Source organism: Neomonachus schauinslandi, chromosome 16 (genome assembly GCF_002201575.2).
Source record: "Neomonachus schauinslandi chromosome 16, ASM220157v2, whole genome shotgun sequence".
Taxonomy (NCBI): Eukaryota; Metazoa; Chordata; class Mammalia; order Carnivora; family Phocidae; genus Neomonachus; species Neomonachus schauinslandi.
The window spans coordinates 1,945,064-1,966,162 of NC_058418.1; the positions used below are offsets into that span (position 1 = coordinate 1,945,064).

Sequence of the window (21,099 nt, forward strand, 5' to 3'; positions counted from 1 at the left end):
TATATTGAGTTTGAAACACCTGTGGGATGTAAGGAAGTAAAGATGTATGCAGTTGAATATATAGGTCTAGAACTTAGAGCTATAGGTAGGGGTTTGGGAATTATCAGTCTTTCCTTGTGACCTAGCAACAGGATATCCACTTCCAGTAGATGTGCTAAGTATAAATAGAAATATTCATAATTCAAAAGTTGAATATGTATTCCTTGCAATTTTAGTTAGATAATCTTATAACATGTATATTTTTTTGCATTTCCATTTAACTTTATTAATGCATTATAATGGCAGACATGGCAATGAATTATAAAGATGGTACACTGTATTCTTGTTGTCTCCTTCCACATATTCATTTATAAAGTACATATTCATTTTATACCCATTATGTGTCAACTATTTTTGACCAAGACAGGCATGCTTCCTAAATTCATGGACTTTATATTCTGATGGGGAGTCAGAACATAAAAGTAAATAGAAATACAAAGTAATAATATGAAATTGGTGTCCATGACATGTTCTCCAAGTCGAGTCTCCTGTGGAATATGACTGTGTCTCCCTTTTCAGGAGAAGAAAAGGTCCTAGAACTAAGAAGAGTCCTCATGCTGGTACTAACAGCCTACTCTTCAGGCCACCCTGAAGCACTCACCATGTCTTTTCAGAACAATGCCCTAAGAACCACAGGGGAAGAGGCTCTGAAAACCATCTTTTTCTTACAGATTGGGGTTGGATCTTTGCCAGTGTCCTCTTCTTCTCCCATAAGGTCCCTCCAATCTTGCATGGATACAAGCAGAGGCTCTTCAACATGATTCTCACCCACATGGCTGTAGCCAATCTCTTGGTTCTTCTCTCCACTGGGATTCCACTCACAATGGTGGCTTTTGTCTTTAGGCAACCTCTGTCCACTCTTGGGTGTACACTTGTCCATTACATCCACCAAATGGCTTGGAGCACCACCTTGTGCTCCACCGGTGTCCTGAGCACCTTTCAGTGTGTCGTTCTCTTCCCCAGGACAGCAGGGAGGATGAACCCCCAAGGTCATTGGTCCTTCCTGATCATCTGCTGGATCTCCAGTGTCTTAATTAATATCTATGTTCCTGTGAAAGTTACTGGTCTACAGGACACATACAACCATACCCACGGCAAATGGTTTTGCTCATCCTTAGCTCCTAATACAAGTCTTGTCTTGTGGTGCATCTCTGATGCCGTGTTTATGGGCCTCATGGTCTGATCCAGTGGCTCGACGGTGCTGATCCTGCACAGGCATCACCAGAGAGTGTCGTATATTCACAGCCCCAATGGTTACCGCAAATTCCCCCAGAGACCAGAGCCGCCCATACCATCCTGATGGTGGTGACCACATGTGTTGTCTTCTACATGCTGAATTCCATTTTTGCTTTTTATGTCATTATTTTTTTTTAAGATTTTATTTATTTATTTATTTGAGAGAGAATGAGAGACAGAGCACGAGAGGGAAGAGGGTCAGAGGGAGAAGCAGACCCCCCCGCTGAGCAGGGAGCCCGATGTGGGACTCGATCCCGGGACTCCAGGATCATGACCTGAGCCAAAGGCAGTCGCTTAACCAACTGAGCCACCCAGGCGCCCCAGTGTCATTACTTTAATAGGCTCTTATCTATGGTTGATGCATACTTCTCATATTTTGGCTTCATGTTTTCCTACTATTGGTCTCTTACTGCTGATCCTTAGGGGTTCTATAGCTCCTAATTTCTGCTTTTGAATTTTTTTTTTTAATTTTGTTAGTCACCATAAAATACATCATTAGTTTTTGATGTGGTGATCCATGATCCATTGTTTTCGTATAACACCCAGAACTCCATGCAGTACGTGCCCTCCTTAATACCCTTCACCAGGATAACCCATCCCCCCACCCTCCTCCCCTCTGAAACCCTGTTTGTTTCTGAGTCCATATCTCTCATGGTTCTTCTCTCCCTCCGATTTCCTCCCCCACTTCATTCTTCCCTTCCTTCTCCTAATGTCCTCCATGCTATTCCTTATGTTCCACAAATAAGTGAAACCATGTGATAATTGACTTTCTCTGCTTGACTTATTTCACTTAGCATAATCTCCTCCAGTCCCATCCATGTTGATCTAAAAGTTGGGTATTCATCCTTTCTGATGGCTGAGTAATATTCCATTGTATATATGGACCACATCTTCTTTATCCATTCATCTGTTGAAGGGCATCTTGGCTCTTTCCACCGTTTGGCTATTGTGGACATTGCTGCTATGAACACTGGGGAGCATATGGCCCTTCTTTTCACTACATGTGTGTCTCTGGGGTAAATACCCAGGAGTGCAATTGCTGGGTCATAGGGTAGCTCTATTTTTAAATTTTTGAGGAACCTCCGCACTGTTTTCCAAAGTGGCTGTACCAATTTGCATTCCCACCAACAGGGTAAGGGGTTCCCCTTTCTTCACAACCTCTCCAAAATTTGTTGTTTCTTTCCCTGTCCATTTTTGCCATTCTAACTGGTGTAAGGTGGTATCTCAATGTGGTTTTGATTTGTATTTCCCTGATGGCTAATGATGATGAACATTTTTTCATGTGTCTGTTAGCCATTTGTATGTCTTCTTCAGAGAAGTGTCTGTTCATGTCTTCTGCCCACTTTTTGACTTGATTATTTGTTTTTTGTGTGTTGAGTTGGAGAAGTTCTTTATAGATCTTGGATACCAGCCCTTTATCTGTAGTGTCATTTGCAAATATCTTCTCCCATTCTGTGGGTTGCCTCTTTGTTTTGTTGACTGTTTCCTTTGCTGTGCAGAAGCTTTTTATCTTGATGAAGTCCCAAAAGTTCATTTTTGCTTTTGTTTCACTAGCTTTTGGAGATGTATCTTGAAAGAAGTTGCTGTGGCCGATGTCAAAGAGGTTACTGCCTATATTCTCCTCTAGGATTTTGATGTATTCCTGTCTCACATTGAGGTCTTTCATCCACTTTGAGTTTATCTTTGTGGATGGTGTTAGAGAATGGTCGAGTTTCATTCTTCTGCATGTGGCTGTCCAATTTTCCCAGCACCATTTATTGAAGAGGCTTTTTTCCATTGCATGTTCTTTCCTGCTTTGTCAAAGATTTTTTTTTTTTTAAAGATTTTATTTATTATTTGACAGAGAGAGACATAGTGAGAGAGGGAACACAAGCAGGGGGAGTAGGAGAGGGAGAAGCAGGCTTCCCCGCAGTGCAGGGAGCCCGATGTGGGGCTCGATCCCAGGACCCTGGGATCACGACCTGAGCCGAAGGCAGACGCTTAACGACTGAGCCACCCAGGCGCCCCAGACAAAGATTATTTGACCATAGAGCTGAGGGTCCATATCTGGGTTCTCTATTCTGTTCCATTGGTCTATATGTCTGTTTTTGTGCCAGTACCATGCTGTCTTGGTGATCACTGCTTTGTAATATGGCTTGAAATCGGGCAACGTGATGTCCCCAGCTTTGTTTTTCTTTTTCAACATTTCCTTGGCGATTTGGGGTCTTTTCTGAGTCCATACAAATTTTAGGATTGTTTGTTCCAGCACTTTGAAAAATGTCATTGGAATTTTGATTGGGATGGCATTGAAGGTATAGATTGCTCTGGGTAGCATAGACATTTTAACAATGTTTATTCTTCCGATCCATGAGCATGGAATGTTTTTCCATCTTTTTGTGTCTTCTTCAATTTCTTTCATGAGTGTTCTGTAGTTCCTAGAGTATAGATCTTTTACCTCTTTGGTTAGGTTTATTCCGAGGTATCTTATCGTTTTTGGTGCTATTGTAAATGGAATCGTTTCTCTAATTTCTCTTTCTACAGTTGCATTGTTAGTGTATAAGAAAGCAACTGATTTCCGTGCAATGATTTTGTATCCTGCCACATTACTGAATTGCTGTATGAGTTCTAATAATTTGGGGGTGGAGTCTTGGGGGTTTCCACATTAAGTATCATGTCATCTGCAAAGAGAGAGAGTTTGACTTCTTTTCCAATTTGAATACCTTTTATTTCTTTTTGTTGTCTGATTGCTGTTGCTAGGACGTCTACTAGTATGTTGAACAATAGTGGCAAGAGTGGGCATTATTGTCGTGTTCCTGATCTTAAGGGAAAAGCTCTCATCTTTTCCCCATTGAGGATAATATTCGCTGTGGGTTTTTCATAGGTGGATTTTATGAACTTGAGGAATGTTCCCTCTATCCCTATACTCTGAAGAGTTTTAATCAGGAAAAGATGCCGTATTTTGTCAAATGCTTTTTCTGCATCAACTGAGAGGACCATATGGTTCTTCTCTCTCCTCTTATTAATGTGTTCTATCACATTGATTGATTTTTCGAATGTTGAACCACCCTTTCATCCCAGGGATAAATCCCACTTGGTCGTGGTGGATGATCCTTTTAATGTATTGTTGGATCCTATTAGCTAGGATTTTGTTGAGGATTTTGGAATCCATATTCATCAGGGATATCAGTCTGAAATTCTCCTTCTTGATGGGGTCTTTGCCTGGTTTGGGGATGAAGGTAATGCTGGCTTCATACAATGAGTCTGGAAGCTTTCCTTCTGTTTCTATTTTTTGAAACAGCTTCAGTACAATAGGTATTATTTCTTCTTTGAATGTTTGGTAGAATTCCCCAGGGAATCCATCAGGCCCTGGACTCTTTGTTTTTTGGGAGGTTTTTGATTACTGCTTCAATCTCGTTACTGGTTATTGGCCTGTTCAGGTTGTCAATTTCTTCCTGTTTCAGTCTTGGCAGCTTATGGGTTTCCAGGAAGGCATCCATTTCTTCCAGTTTGCTTAATTTATTGGCATATAGTTGTTGAAGATAATTTCTGATAATTGTTTCTATGTCCTTGGTGTTAGTCGTGATCTCTCCCCTTTCATTCATAATTTTATTAATTTGGGTCCTTTCTCTTTTCTTTTGGATAAGTCTGGCCAGTGATTTATTGTTCTTATTAATTCTTTCAAAGAACCAGCTTCTAGTTTCATTGAATTGATCTATGTTTCTGGATTCTAATTCATTGATCTCTGCTCTAATCTTAATTATTTCTCTTCTAATGTGTGGCTTAGGTATCCTTTGTGGCTTTTTCTCTAGTTTTTTAAGGTGTAAAGTTGGTGAATTTGGGGTTTTTCTGTTTTTTTGAGTGAGGCTTGGATGGCTATGTATTTCCTCCTTAGGACTGCCTTTGCAGTATCCCATAGGTTTTGGACCGATGTGTTTTCATTCTCTTTGGTTTCCATGAATTGTTTAAGTTCTTCTCTGATTTCCTGGTTGACCCAAACATTGTTGAGCAGAGTGGTCTTTAGCTTCCAAGTGTTTTAATTTCTTCCAAATCTTTTCTTGTGATTGAATTCCAGTTTTAAAGCATTATGGTCTGAGAATATGCAGGGAATAATCTCAACCTTTTGTATCGCTTGAGATCTGATTTGTGACCCAGTATGTGGTCTATTCTGGAGAAAGTTCCATGTGCACTTGAGAAGAATGAGTATTCTTTTGTTTTAGGGTGGAATGTTCTGTATATATCTATGAGGTCCATCTGATCCAGTGTGTCATTCAAAGGTCTTGTTTCCTTGTTGATTTTCTGCTTAGATGATCTATTGCTGAGAGTGGAGTATTGAGGTCTCCTACAATTAATGTATTATTATCAATATGACTCTTTATTTTGGTTAACATTGTCTTACGTAGTTGGCTGCTCCCATGTTGGGGGCATAGATATTTACACTTGTTACATCTTCTTGTTGGATAGACCCTTTAAGAATGATATAGTGTCCTTCTGTGTCTCTAACTACAGTCCTTAGCTTAAAGTCTAATTTGTCTGATATAAGAATTGCTACCCCAGCTTTCTTTTGAGGTCCATTGGTATGGAAGATGGATCTCCATCATTTCACTTTCAGTCTGGATGTATCTTTAGGTTCCAAATGAGTCTCTTGTAGACAGCATATGGATGGGTCCTGTCTTTTTATCCAATCTGCGACTCTGTGCCATTTTATGGGAGCATTTAGGCCATTCACGTTGAGAGTGATTATTGAAAGGTATGAATTTATTGTCATCATGTTGCCTGTGAAGTCCTTGTTTCTGTAGATTGTCTCTGCATTTCTGTTCTATATCACACTTGGGGTCTTTCTCCTTTTATAGAACCCCTCCCCCCTTAATATTTCTTGCAGGGCCGGCTTAGTGGTCACATATTCTTTGTTTCTGCTGTTCTTGGAAGCTCTGCCTCTCTTCATCCATTCTAAATGACGGCCTTGCCGGATAAAGTATTCTTGGCTGCATGTTCTTCTCATTTAGTACCCTGAATATGCCTTGCCAGGCCTCTCTGGCTTGCCAGGTCTCTGTGGACAGGTCTGATGTTATTCTGGTGTTCCTCCCTCTATATGTAAGGAATCTCTTCCCCCTAACTGCCATTAAGATGGTTCATTGGTTCTAAGATTTGTGAGTTTTACTCTTACATGCCAGGGTATGGTCTCTTTTCCTTGATATGCGAGGGGTCCTCTCTGCCTCTAGGACATAAATGTTTGTTTCATTCCCCAGATGAGTGAAGTTCTCAGCTACGATTTGCTCATATGTATCTTCTAGTCCTCTTTCTCTCTCCACCCTCTCAGGGATCCCAATAATTCTGACATTGGAACGTTTCATGGCGTCACTTATTTCTCTAATTCTGTTTTCATGGATTTTGAGCTGTTTCTCCCAAGCCGCCTCTTTTTCCTTTTTTTCTATCAATTGGTCATCTAGATCACTAATTCATTCTTCTGCCTTGCTTACCATAACTGTTAGAGTATTTAGATTGGCTCTCACTGATAGCACTTTTAAGTTCTGCCAGTTCAGCTTTCATTTCTGCCCTTAGAGAGACTATGTTGCCATTAATCTATTTCTCCATTCTCGCTATCCTCTCCATAACTGTTACCCTGAAGTCTGTTTCTGATATCTTGATTATATCTGTATCCATTTGTAAAACTGTGGCAGAAGTCACCATCTCTGAGTCTTTCCTATTTTGGGGGTTCCTCCTCCTAGTCATTCTGTTGAGGGGTGGTTGAAGGAGTGTACAGAGTCCAAATTATTGACCACAACCCAAGCATGATGCAGCTGATTTATAGGGACCTTAGGGTTGTTGGCCTCTTGTTCTTCCAGCCTGTCCCTAACCCTAATCCTGTCTTCTGGGGGAGGGACCTGCCACACTGTTACTCAGGCAACACTGTTTGGTCAGAGTTGCCCTGCCCCCTGTGTGTGGGGTGTGGGCTTAGTGAAAACCGATTTTAGGGGGCTTTTGTTCTCTGGCGGCTTTCTGCATCTCTTCCAAGAGTCAGAGCAGGAGAGAACTTTTCCAACCCTCTGCTTCAGAGCAAGATCGCAGTCTGTTCTTCAGTGAGCTCTCCAGGTCACGCTATCTCCATTTCTGTCTGTGCTGCTAAAAACTGCAGCATCCTGGGTTGTGCACCCCTCAGCAGCACTCCCAGTTCTCGCCTCCAGGTTGGGGCATGTCTCTGCCCTTTGTGCTTCTAAAACCGCCAGCCAGCCCAGTTTGCACGCCCGCCCTGGCAGCTCCAGGTTTCAGTCTGGTGGGCTGCCCTAAAGTCCTTTCCTCACTGCTACTGGAGTCTATGCCCCATCCCCAATGCAGGAGGCTTTCTCGCACCAGTGGTGCAAGATCCCAACGGCCCCACCCCCCTTCCATTTATCTTCCAATATCTGCCCGTGGAATCATGGCTTCCCACTTCATACCTTGAAACCAACCACCTGTGATATTCTAATTATAGAGATCCAGATCTTTCTTCTTACATCTCAGGCTGATTTTGTGGGTGTTCAGAGTGGTCTGGTAGATATCCACCTCAATTCAGGGGACCAGTTGGAATAGGGTCCCCTAATCTTCTGCCATCTTTTTTTACACTCCCTGGACCATATCTTCTTTATCCATTCATCTGTTGAAGGGCATCTCAGCTCCTTCCACAGTTTGGCTATTATGGACATTGCTGCTATGAACATTGGGGTGCATGTGCCCCTTCTTTTCACTACATCTGTATCTTTGGGATAAATCCCTAGTAGTGCAATTGCTGGGTCTTAGGGTAGCTCTATTTTTAACTTCCTGAGGAAACTCCATACTGTTTTCCAGAGTGGTGGTACCAACTTGCATTCCTACCAACAGTGCTCTTTTGCATCCTTGTAAAGCAGGTCAAGTTGTGATAAATTCCCTCAGCTTTTGTTTGTTCAAGAAAGTTTTATCTCTCCTTCATTTCTGAAGGACAGTTTGTCAGACAGTTTTGGAACAATTCTGGAAAGCTTTCTCAACTATATATCTATACACGTGATAGGCTGATTTATCTGATACATGAGCCTTGTAGCCAAACTACTCTGTCAGCTCTGCTTCTCACACTCCTACATAGGTGTTGTTCCTCAGAACATCCCCCAGTAAGCTTACTGCATGCAAATCTCTATCTCTGTGTTTGACCTTTCAAGCAACATAACCCAAGTCACCTATTTCAGAAAAAGCATCAGAAAGTCTGAATAAAAATTTTATGCTTTTCATAAAAATTATAGTTCACAACAGCTTCATCCTCTGCATATTTTTGGATCTGAGTCAGGAAAAGATAGTTATTGGCAAGAAAACAAATTTGAAGCTAATACAGCTATTAGAAACTTCATATTGGCTATCTTTTAAGTGCCTGCTCTTGCAAATCCTACCAACCACAGAACAATTCAAGCAAATCAAACTGAGCAACAGGGATCTTTCTCAACTATCTCTGAAGTTCTCTTTAAAAAAAAAAAATTATTTTTAAGTAATCAATACACCCAATGTGGGGCTGGAACTCAGAACCCCTAGATCAAGAATCATGCTCTGCCAACTCAGTTAGCCAGGCACAGCCTAACTTCTTTTTTAATTGAAATATAATTAACATACAATGTTATGTTACTTTCGGGTGCACAATATACTGATTTGATAGTTCTATACATTACTCAGTGCTTACTACATTGTGTAGTCACCATCTGTCACAACATTAAAATATTAGTCTATATTTCTTTTTTTTTGAGATTTAAATCCTAATTGTTTGTTTTTTTAAATTTTATTTTGTTAGTCACCATACAGTACATCATTAATTTTTGATGTAGTATTCCATGATTCATTGTTTTCGTATAACACCCAGTGCTCCATGCAGTACATGCCCTCCTTAATACCCATCACTGGGCTGTCTATATTTCTTAAGTGTATTTTCATCACCATAATTTATAACTGGAAGTTGTACTTCTCAATGCCCTTTATTTTGCCCATCACCCCCTCTGATACCCACCAGTTTCTTCTCCATATTTATGGGTCTGCTTTATGTTTTATTATTTTTTTTAATTTTTTTTTAGATTCTACACATAAGTAAAAATCATATGGTATTTGTGTTTTTTATCCTGACTTATTTCACTTAGTGTAATACCTTCTAGGTCCATCCATGTTGTTGTAAATGGCAAATCTCATCCTTTCTCATGGCTAATATTCCATTGTATATATTATACTACATCTTCCACATCCATTTATCTATCAATGGGCATTTGGGTTGCTTCTATATCTTGGCTATTTTAAATAATGTTACAATAAACATAAAGGTGCATATATCTTTTCAAATTAGCATTTTCATCTTCTTTATTCAGTAATGGAATTACTGGATCATATATTTTTATTTATATTTTTTAAATTTTGAGGAACATCCATACCGTTTTCCCCAGTAGCTTCACCAGTTTATATTTCCACCAACAGTGTGTGAGGGTTCCTTTTTCTCCACATCCTCACCCCACACTTATTTCTTGTCTTTTTGATTCTAGCCATTCCGACAGGTGTGAGGTAGTATATCACTGTTTTTTGAGTTGCGTTTCCTTGATGATGAGTGACATTGAGCCTCTTTTCAGTGTGTCTGTTGGTCATCCATATGTCTTTGGATAAATATCTATTCTGCCTATTTTTTAATTGGATAGTTTGTGTTGAGTTGTATAATTTTATATATATTTTGGACATTAACCTCTTGGGAGATATGTTGTTTGCAAATATTTTCTCCTATTCAGTAGCTTGCCTTTTTGTTTTGTTGATGGTTTCCTTGCTGTGCAAAAACTTTTTATTTTCGTGTAGTCTCAATAGTTTATTTTTGCTTTTGTTTCCCTTGCCTGAGGAGACCTATCCATAACTATGTTGCTAAGGGTGATGTCCAAGAGATTACTACCTGTGCTCTCTTCTAGTTTTATGGTTTCAGGTCTCACATTTAGGTCTTTCATTTTGAGTTCATTTTTGTGTATAGTGTAAAAAAAAAAAAAGGTCCAATTTCAATCTTTTCCATGTAGCTGTCCAGTTTTTCCAGCACCATTTATTGAAGAGACAATCTTTTCCCCCATTAAATATTTTTGCTTCTTTTGTAATTGACCATGGAAGGGTGGGTTTATTTCTGGGCTCTCTATTCTATTGATCAATGTGTCTGTTTTTGTGTCAGTACATTGCTGTTTTGATTACAGCTTTCTAGTATATCTTGAAATCTGGGATTGTGAGACCTGCAGCTTTGTTCTTCTTTCTCAAGATTGCTTTGGCTATTTGATGTGTTTTGTGGTTCCATACAAATTTTAGTATTTGTTTGTTCTAGTTTTGTGAAAAATGCTGTTGGTGTTTTGACAGGGATTGCCTTGAATCTGTAGGTTGTTTGCAATAATATGGACATTTTAATAGTATTTTTTTCAAGCCAAGAGCATGGAATATCTTTACCTTTGTGGCATCTTCAACTTCTTTCATCAATGTTTTATAGTCTCAGAGTACAAGTCTTTCACCTCTTTGGTTAAGTATTCCTAGGTATTTTATTATTTTTGATGCCATTGCAAATGGAGTTATTTTCTTAATTTCTCTATATGCTACTTTCTTATTAGTGTGCAGAAATGCTACTGACTTCTGGGTATTAAATTTGTATCCTGAAGTTTTATTTCTTGCTTTTAGCAGTTTAATGGGGAGGAGTCTTTAGGACTTGCTATGTGTAGAACTGTGTCATCTGCAAATAGTGACAGTTGAATTTCTTTACCAATAAGGGTGCCTCTTTTTTTTTTTGGTCTGATTGCTGTGGCAGGACTTAAAGTACTATGTTAAACAACTGTTAGCCTGCTAATTTTTTAAAGCTCCCAGGGTTAAGCCCTGCTGGGTTGCAAAGTCAAATGTTATGGGAACTTATTTTCTCATTGTGGGTCCCCAGTGCCTGGGGTACCTAGGGTGGGATCTGATCCACTTCCCCATGCTTGTGATGTCTCTCCTATGTGTGGCTAGTTGTGCTAGGGTTTTAGTTCCCAAGGGCATCTCCACCCCTCTACCCTTTTCAGTGTGGTTTCTCTCCATGATTAGCTGTGGAAGATCTGTTCTCCAGTCTTCAGGACATCTTCACAATTAGTTGTATAGATAGTTTTTTCAATGTGTCCATGGGATGAGGTGAGCACAGGATCCTCTCCCTCCACTATCTCCCCAAAGATCTCAGATTTAAAAACTTATGTTGTCTGTAGGCACAATGTTGAACAGATAGCTACAACTTAATTGTCTTGCATAACTAAAATTTTCTACCTGTTAAGCAGTAACTCTGAGTTTGCCCATCTGCACAGCCCCTGGTAACTGCCAGTCAATGTTCTCTTTTTCCAAGTTTCACTCTTTTATTATGTTCAGTTAAGCCACTGTATAGTACATCATTAGTTTTTTTTTTAAGATTTTATTTATTTTTGAGAGAGAGAGAGAGAGAGAGAGAGAGAGAGAGAACAAGTGGGGGTAGGGGCAGAGGGAGAAGCAGGCTCCCCGCTGAGCAGGGAGCACGATGTGGGACTCGATCCCAGGACCCTGGGATCATGACCTGAGCCGAAGGCAGACGCTTAACCGACTGAGCCACCCAGGTGCCCACATCATTAGTTTTTGATGTGTTCAATGATTCATTAGTTGCGTATAAGACCCAGTGCTCATCACAACACTTGTCCTCCTCAATACCAATCACCTGGCTACCCTATTCCCCAGCCCCTCCCCTCTGAAACCCTCAGTTTGTTTCCTGGAGTCCATAGTCTCTCATGGTTTGTCTCCTGATTTCTCCCCCTTCAGTTTTCCCTCCCTTCCCCTGTGCTCCTCCATGCTATTCTTTATATTCCACATATGAGTGAAACCATATGATAGTCTTTCTCTGCTTGACTGATTTCACTTAGCATAATCCCCTCTAGTTCCCTCCTAGATTACTGACTTTACATCTTTTTTAAATTATTATTTAATTAACATATAATGTATTATTTGTTTCAGGGGTACAGGTCTGTGATTCATCAGTCTTACACAATTCACAGCACTTACCATAGCACATACCCTCTCCAATGTCCACCAGCCAGCCACACCATCCCTCCCACCCCTCTCCACTCCAGCACCCTCAGTTTGTTTCCTGAGATTAAGAGTCTCTTTTGGTTTGTCTCCCTCTCTGGTTTCCTCTTGTTTCATTTTTCCCTCCCCTCCCCTATGATCCTCTGCCTTGTTTCTCAAATTCCACGTATCAGTGAGATCATATGATACTTGTCTTTCTCTGATTGACTTATTTCGCTTAGCATAATACCCTCAAGTTCCATCCATGTCGATGCAAATGGTGGGTATTCATCCTTTCTGATTGCTGAGTAATATTCTATTGGATATATGTACCACAACTTCTTTATCCATTCATCTGCTGAAGGACATCTCGGCTCCTTCCACAGTTTGGCTATTGTGGACATTGCTGCTATGAACATTGGGGTGCAGCTGCCCCTTCATTTCACTATATCTGTATCTTTTTTTTTAAGATTTTATTTATTTATTTGAGAGAGAGAGCATGAGAGGGGGGAGGGCCAGAGGGAGAAACAGACTCCCTGCTGAGCAGGGAGCCCAATGCAGGACTTGATCCTGGGACTCCAGGATCATGACCTGAGCCGAAGGCAGTCGCTTAACCAACTGAGCCACCCAGGTGCCCATTATATCTGTATCTTTGTGGTAAATACCCAGTGGTGCAATTGCTGGGTCATAGGGTAGCTCTATTTTTTAACATCTTGAGGAACCTCCATACTGTTTTCCAGAGTGGCTGCACCAGCTTGCATTCCTACCACATCCTCGACAACATTTGTTTGCTGTCTTGTTAATTTTTGCCATTGTAACTGGCATAAGGTGGTATCATTGTGGTTTTGATCTGTATTTCCCTGTTGGCTAGTGATGTTGAGCATTTTTTCATGCTTTTTCATGTCTGTTAGTCATTCATATGTCTCCTTTTGGAGAAGTGTCTGTTCATGTCTTCTGCCCATTCCTTGACTGAATTCTTTGTTTTTTGGGTGTTGAGTTTGAGAAGTTCTTTTTTTTTTTTTTTTTTTAAATCATTTGAGACACACAGAGAGAGAGTGCATGAACAGGGGGAGAGGCAGAGGGAGAGGGAGAAGCAGGCTTCCCGCCGAGCCAGGAGCTGGATGTGGAACTCAATCCCAGGACCCTGGGATCATGACCTGAGCCGAAGGCAGACGCTTAACCGACTGAGCCACCCAGGCGCCCCAAGAAGTTCTTTATATAAGTTGGATACTAGCCCTTTATCTGAAATGTTCTTTGCAAATATCTTCTCCCATTCCGTGGGTTGCCTCTTAGTTGGCTGTTTCCTTTGCTGTGCAGAAGCTTTTTATCTTGATGAAGTCCCAAAAGTTCATTTTAGCTTTTGTTTCCCTTGCCTTTGGAGACGTGTCTTGAAAGAACTTGCTGAGGCTGATGTTGAAAAGGTTACTGCCTATATTCTCCTCTAGGATTTTGATGGATTCCTGTCTCACATTGACATCTTTCATCCATTTTGAGTTTATCTTGGTGTATGGTGTAACAGAATAGTCCAGTTTCATTCTTCTGCATGTGGCTGTCCAATTTGCCCAGCACCATTTATTGAAGAGACTTTTTTTTCCCCCATTGGATGATATTTCCTGCTTTGTCAAAAATTAGTTGACCATAGAGTTGAGGGCCCATATCTGGAATCTCTATTCTGTTCCATTGATCTATATGTCTGTTTCTGTGCCAATACCATGCTGTCTTGGTGATCACAGCTTTGTAATATAGCTTGAAGTCAGGCAACATGATGTCCCCTGCTTTGTTTTTCTTTTCCAACATTCCCTTGGTGATTCAGGGTCTTTTCTGCTTCCATACAAATTTTAAGATTATTCAGCTCCTTGAAAAATGCCAATGGCAAGTTTGATTCTTTTAGATATCTCATAAAAGAGAAATTATACAGTATTTGTCTTCCTCTAACTGGCTTATTTCACCTAGATTAATGTCCTTCAGATTCATCTATTTTGTCCCATATCCAGAATTTCCTTACTTTTTAAGTCTAAACAATCTGTTTTAAGTATATACCACCTTTTCTTCATCTGTTGAAAAATATTTAAGCTGTTTCCATATCTTGGCAATTGTGAATATTACTGCAATGAACATGGGAATGCAGATATCATTTTGAGAACCTGATTTTAAGTTTTTGCATATATACCCACAATTGGAATTGCTGAACCATATGGAGATTTTTTTATTATGTTATGTAAATCACCATACATTACATCATTAGTTTTTGATGTAGTGTTCCATGATTCATTGTTTGCATGTAACACCCAGTGCTCCATTCAGTACATGCCCTCTTTAATACCAATAACCGGGCTAACCCATTCCCCCCACCCCCCTCCCCTCTAGAACCCTCAGTTTTTTCTCAGAGTCCATAGTCTCTCATGGTTCTTCTCCCCCTCCAATTTTCCTCCCTTCATTTTTCCCTTCCTACTATCTTCTTCTTCTTTTTTTTTAAATATAATGTATTATTTGTTGCACAGGTACAGGTCTGTGATTCAACAGTCTTACACAATTCACAGCACTCACCATAGCACATACCTTCCCCAATTCTATCACCCAGCCACCCCATCCCTCCCACCCCCCACCACTTCAGCTACCCTCAGTTTGTTTCCTGAGATTAAGAATTTCTCATATCCATGAGATCATATGATACATGCCTTTCTCTGATTGACTTATTTCGCTCAACATAATACCCTCCAGTTCCATCCACGTCGTTGCAAATGGCAAGATCTCATTCCTTTTGATGGCTGCATAATATTCCATTATATATATATACCACATCTTCTTTATCCATTCATCTGTTGATGGACATCTTGGCTCTTTCCAGTTTGGCTATTGTGGACATTGCTGCTATAAACATCAGGGTACACATACCCCTTTGGATCCCTACATTTGTATCTTTGGGGTAAATACCCAGTAGTGCAATTGCTGGATCATATGATAGCTCTATTTTTTAAAATTTTATTATATTATGTTGTCACCATACATCATTAGTTTTTGATGTGGTGATCCAAGATCCATTGTTTTCATATAACACCCAGTGCTCCATGCAGTACGTGCCCTCCTTAATACCCATCACCGGGATAACCAATCCCCCCAACCCCCTCCCCTCTAAAACCCTGTTTGTTTCTCGGAGTCCATAGTCTCTCATGGTTCATCTCTCCCTCCAATTTCCCCCCGCCTTCATTTTTCCCTTCCTTCTCCTAATGTCCTCCATGTTATTCCTTATGTTCCACAAATAAGTGAAACCATATGATAATTGACTTTCTCTGCTTGACTTATTTCACTTAGCATAATCTTCTCCAGTCCCATCCATGTTGATGTAAACGTTGGGTATTCATCTTTTCTGATGGCTGAGTAATATTCCATTGTATATGACCACATCTTCTACATCATTAGCTTTTGATTTAGTGTTCCATGATTCATTGTTTGCATATACATGCCCTCCTTAATACCCATCACCGGGCTAACCCATCCCTCCACCCCCCTCCCCTCTAAAACCCTGTTTGTTTCTCAGAGTCCATAGTCTCTCATGGTACGTCTCCCTCTCCAATCCCCCCCCTTCATTTTTCCCTTCCTACTTTTTTTTTTTTTTTTAACATATAATGTATTATTTGTTTCAGAGGTACAGGTCTGTGATTCATCAGTCTTACACAATTCACCACACTCACCATAGCACATACCCTCCCCAATGTCTATCACCCAGCCACCCCATCCCTCCCACCCCCACCACTGCAGTAACTCTGTTTGTTTCCTGAGATTAAGAATTCCTCATATCAGTGAGATCATATGATACTTGTCTTTCTCTGATTGACTTATTTCACTTAGCATAATACCCTCTAGCTCCATCCACATTGTTGCAAATGGCAAGATTTCAATTTTTTGATGGCTGCATAATATTCCATTTTATATATATCACATCTTCTTTATCCACTCATCTTTTTTAATCTTTTTTTTCAGATTTTTATTTATTTATTGAGAGAGATAGTGATAGCATGAGAGGGGGAGAGTCAGACGGAGAAGCAAACTCCCCACTGAGCAGGGAGTCTGATGCGGGACTCAATCCCAGGACTCCAGGATCATGACCTGAGCTGAAGGCAGTCACTTAAAAAACTGATCCACCCAGGCGCCCTATCCATTCATCTGTTGATGGACATCTTGGCTCTTTCCATAGTTTGGCTATTGTGGACAATGCTGCTATAAACATTGGGATGCACATACCCCTTTGGATCACTACATTTGTATCTTTGGGGTAAATACCCAGTAGTGCAATTACTGGGTCATATGGTAGCTCTATTTTCAACTTTTTGAGGAGCCTCCATACTATTTTCCAGAGTGGCTGCACCAGCTTGCATTCCCACCAACAGTGTGGGAGGGTTCCCCTTTCTCCGCATCCTTGCCAACATCTGTCATTTCCTGACTTGTTAATTTTAGCCATTCTGACTGGTGTGAGGTGATATCTCATTGAGGTTTTGATTTGGATTTCCCTGATGCCGAGTGATGTTGAGAACTTTTTCATGTCTGCTGGCCATTTGGATGTCTTCTATGCAGAAATGTCTGTTCATGTCTTCTGCCCATTTCTTGATTGGATTCTTTGTTCTTTGGGTGTTGAGTTTGATGAGTTCTTTATAGACTTTGGATACTAGCCCTTTATCTGATATATCATTTGCAAATATCTACTCCCATTCTGTCAGCTGTTTTTCGGTTTTATTGACTGTTTCCTTTGCTGTGCAAAAGCTTTTTATCTTGATGAAATCCCAATAGTTCATTTTTGCCCTTGCTTCCCTTGCCTTTGGCAATGTTTCTAGGAAGTTGCTGTGGCTGAGGTCAAAGAGGTTGAGGGTAGCTCTATTTTTAATTTTTTTAGGAACCTTCACACTGTTTTCCAAAGTGGCTGTAGCAACTTGCATTCCCACCAACAGTGTAAGAGGGTTCCCCTTTCTCCACAACCTCTCCAACATTTGTTGTTTCTTTCCCTGTCCATTTTTGGCATTCTGACCAGTGTAAGGTGGTATTTCAATGTGGTTTTGATTAGAATTTCCCTGATGGCTAATAATGATTAACATTTTTTCATGTGTCTGTTAGCCATTTGTATGTCTTCTTCAGAGAAGTGTCTGTTCATGTCTTCTGCCCATTTTTTGACTTATTTGTTTTTTGGGTGTTGAGTTTGAGAAGTTCTTTATAGATCTTGGATATCAGTCCTTTGTCTGTACTGTCATTTCCAAATACCTTCTCCCATTCTGTGGGTTGCCTCTTTGTTTTGTTGGCTGTTTCCTTTGCTGTGCAGAAGGTTTTTATCTTGATGAAGTCCCAAAAGTTCATTTTTGCTTTTGTTTCACTAGCTTTTGGAGATGTATCTTGAAAGAAGTTGCTGTGGCCGATGTCAAAGAGGTTACTGCCCATGTTCTCCTCTAGGATTTTGATGGATTCCTGTCTCACATTGAGGTCTTTCATCCATTTTGAGTTTATCTTTGTGTATGGTGCTAGAGAATGGTCGAGTTTCATTCTTCTGCATGTGGCTGTTCAATTTTCCCAGCACCATTTATTGAAGAGACTTTTTTCCATTGCATATATTTTCCTGCTTTGTCAAAGATTATTTGACCATAGAGTTGAGGGTCCATATCTGGGCTCTCTATTCTGTTCCATTGGTCTATATGTCTGTTTTTGTGCCAGTACCATGCTGTCTTGGTGATCACAGCTTTGTGATATAGCTTGATATCGGGCAACGTGACGCCCCCAGCTTTGTTTTTCTTTTTCAACATTTCCTTGGCGATTTGGGGTCTTTTCTGAGTCCATACAAATTTTAGGATTGTTTGTTCCAGGACTTTGAAAAATGCCATTGGAATTTTTTTTTTTTTAAAGATTTTATTTATTTGAGAGAGAGAGTGAGAGGGAGAAAGAGCACAAGAGGGGGGAGCGGGAGAGGGAGAAGCAGACTCCCTGCTCAGCAGGGAGCCTGATGCGGAACTCGATCCCAGGACTCCAGGATCATGACCTGAGCCGAAGGCAGTCGCTTAACCAACTGAGCCACCCAGGCGCCCCATGTCATTGGAATTTTTATCAGGATGGCATTGAAGGTATAGATTGCTCTGGGTAGCATAGACATTTTTTTTAATGTATTTTTCTGGACATTTAAAAAAAATTTTATTGTTATGTTAATCCCCATACATTACATCATTAGTTTTAGATGTAGTGTTCCATGATTCATTGTTTGTGCATAACACCCAGTGCTCCATGCAGAACGTGCCCTCCTCAATACCCATCACCAGGCTAACCCATCCTCCAACCACCCTCCCCTCTAGAACCCTCAGTTTGTTTTTCAGAGTCCATCGTCTCTCATGGTTCGTCTACCCCTCCGATTTCCCCCCCTTCATCCTTCCCCTCCTGCTATCTTTTTTTTTTCCTTAACATATATTGCATTATTTGTTTCAGAGGCACAGATCTGAGATTCAACAGTCTTGCACGATTCACAGCGCTTACCAGAGCACATACCCTCTCCAGTGTCTATCACCCAGTCACCCCATCCCTCCCACCCCACCCCCCACTCCAGCAACCCTCAGTTTGTTTCCTGAGATTAAGAATTCCTCATATCAGTGAGGTTATATGATACATGTCTTTCTCTGATTGACTTATTTCGCCCAGCATAATACCCTCCAGTTCCATCCACATCGTTGCAAATGGCAAGATCTCATTCCTTTTGATGGCTGCATAATATTCCATTGTGTATATATATATATATATATACCACATTTCTTTATCCATTCATCTATCTATGGACATCTTGGCTCTTTCCACAGTTTGGCTATTGTGGACATTGCTGCTATAAACACTGGGGTGCACGTACCCTTTTGGATCCCTACTTTTGTATCTTTGGGTAAATACCCAGTAGTGCAATTGCTGGGTCATTTGGTAGCTCTATTTTCAACTTTTTGAGGAACCTCCATACTGTTTTCCAGAGTGGCTGCACCAGCTTGCATTCCCACCAACAGTGTAGGAGGCTTCCCCTTTCTCCACATCCCCTCCAACATCTGTCATTTCCTGACTTGTTAATTTTAGCCATTCTGACAGGTGTGAGGTGGTATCTCATTGAGGTTTTGATTTGGATTTCCCTGATGCTGAGCGATATTGAGCCCTTTTTCATGTGTCTGTTGGCCATTTGGATGTCTTGTTTGGAAAAATGTCTGTTCATGTCTTCTGCCCATTTCTTGATTGGATTCTTTGTTCTTTGGGTGTTGAGTTTGATGAGTTCTTTATAGATTTTGGATACTAGCCCTTTATCTGATATGTCATTTGCAAATATCTTCTCCCATTCTGTCGGTTGTCTTTTGGTTTTGTGGACTGTTTCCTTTGCTGTGCAAAAGCTTTTTATCTTGATGACGTCCCAATAGTTCATCTTTGCCCTTGCTTCCCTTGCCTTTGGCAGTGTTTCTAGGAGGAAGTTGCTGTGGCTGAGATCGAAGAGGTTGCTGCCTATGTTCTCGTCAAGGATTTTGATGGACTCCTGTCTCACATTTAGGTCTTTCATCCATTTTGAGTCTATTTTTGTGTGTGCTGTAAGGAAATGGTCCAGTTTCATTCTTCTGCATGTGGCTATCCAATTTTCCCAAAACCATTTGTTGAAGAGACCATCTTTTTTCCATTGGACATTCTTTCCTGCTTTGTCAAAGATGAGTTGACCATAGAGTTGAGGGTCCATTTCTGGCTCTCTATTCTGTTCCATTGATCTATGTGTCTGTTTTTGTGCCAGTACCATGCTGTCTTGATGATGACAGCTTTGTAATAGAGCTAGAAGTCTGGAATTGTGATGCTGCCAGCTTTGCTTTTCTTTTTCAACATTCCTCTGGCTATGCAGGGTCTTTTCTGGTTCCATACAAATTTTAGGATTATTTGTTCCATTTCTTTGAAAAAAGTGGATGGTATTTTGATGGGGATTGTATTGAATGTGTAGATTGCTCTAGGTAGCATTGACATCTTCACAATATTTGTTCTTCCAATCCATGAATATGGAACGTTTTTCCATTTCTTTGTGTCTTCCTCAATTTCTTTCATGAGTATTTTATAGTTTTCTGAGTACAAATCCTTTGCCTCTTTGGTTAGATTTATGCCTAGGTATCTTACGGTTTTGGGTGCAATTGTAAATGGGATTGACTCCTTAATTTCTCTTTCTTCTATTTTGTTGTTGGTGTATAGGAATGCCACTGACTTCTGTGCATTGATTTTATATCCTGCCACTTTACTGAATTCCTGTGTGAGTTCTAGCAGTTTTGGGGTGGAGTCTTTTGGGTTTTCCACATAAAGTATCATATCATCTGCAAAGAGTGAGAGTTTGACTTCTTCTTGCCGACTTGGATGCCTTTGATTTCTTTTTGTTTTCTGATTGCTGTGGCTAGGACTTCTAATACTATGTTGAATAGCAGTGGTGATAGTGGACATCCCTGAAGCATTCCTGACCTTAGGCGGAAAGCTCTCTGTTTTTCCCCATTGAGAAGGATACTCGCTGTAGGTTTTTCATAGATGGCTTTTATGATATTGAGGTATGTACCCTCTATGCCTATACTCTGAAGAGTTTTGATCAAGAAAGGATGCTGTACTTTGTCAAATGCTTTTTCTGCATCTATTGAGAGGATCATATGATTCTTGTTCTTTCTTTTGTTAAGGTATTGTATCACGTTGATTGATTTGCAGATGTTGAACCAACCTTGCAGCCCAGGGATAAATCCCACTTGGTCGTGGTGAATAATCCTTTTAATGTATTGTTGGATCCTATTGGCTAGTATTTTGGTGAGAATT

General features: G+C 40.4%; 1 pseudogene; it reads left to right on the forward strand.

The window, feature by feature from the left end:
• Nucleotides 1-641: 641 nt before the first annotated feature.
• Nucleotides 642-1,729, forward strand: LOC110573667 (annotated as a pseudogene).
• The last annotated feature ends 19,370 nt before the right edge of the window (nucleotides 1,730-21,099 follow it).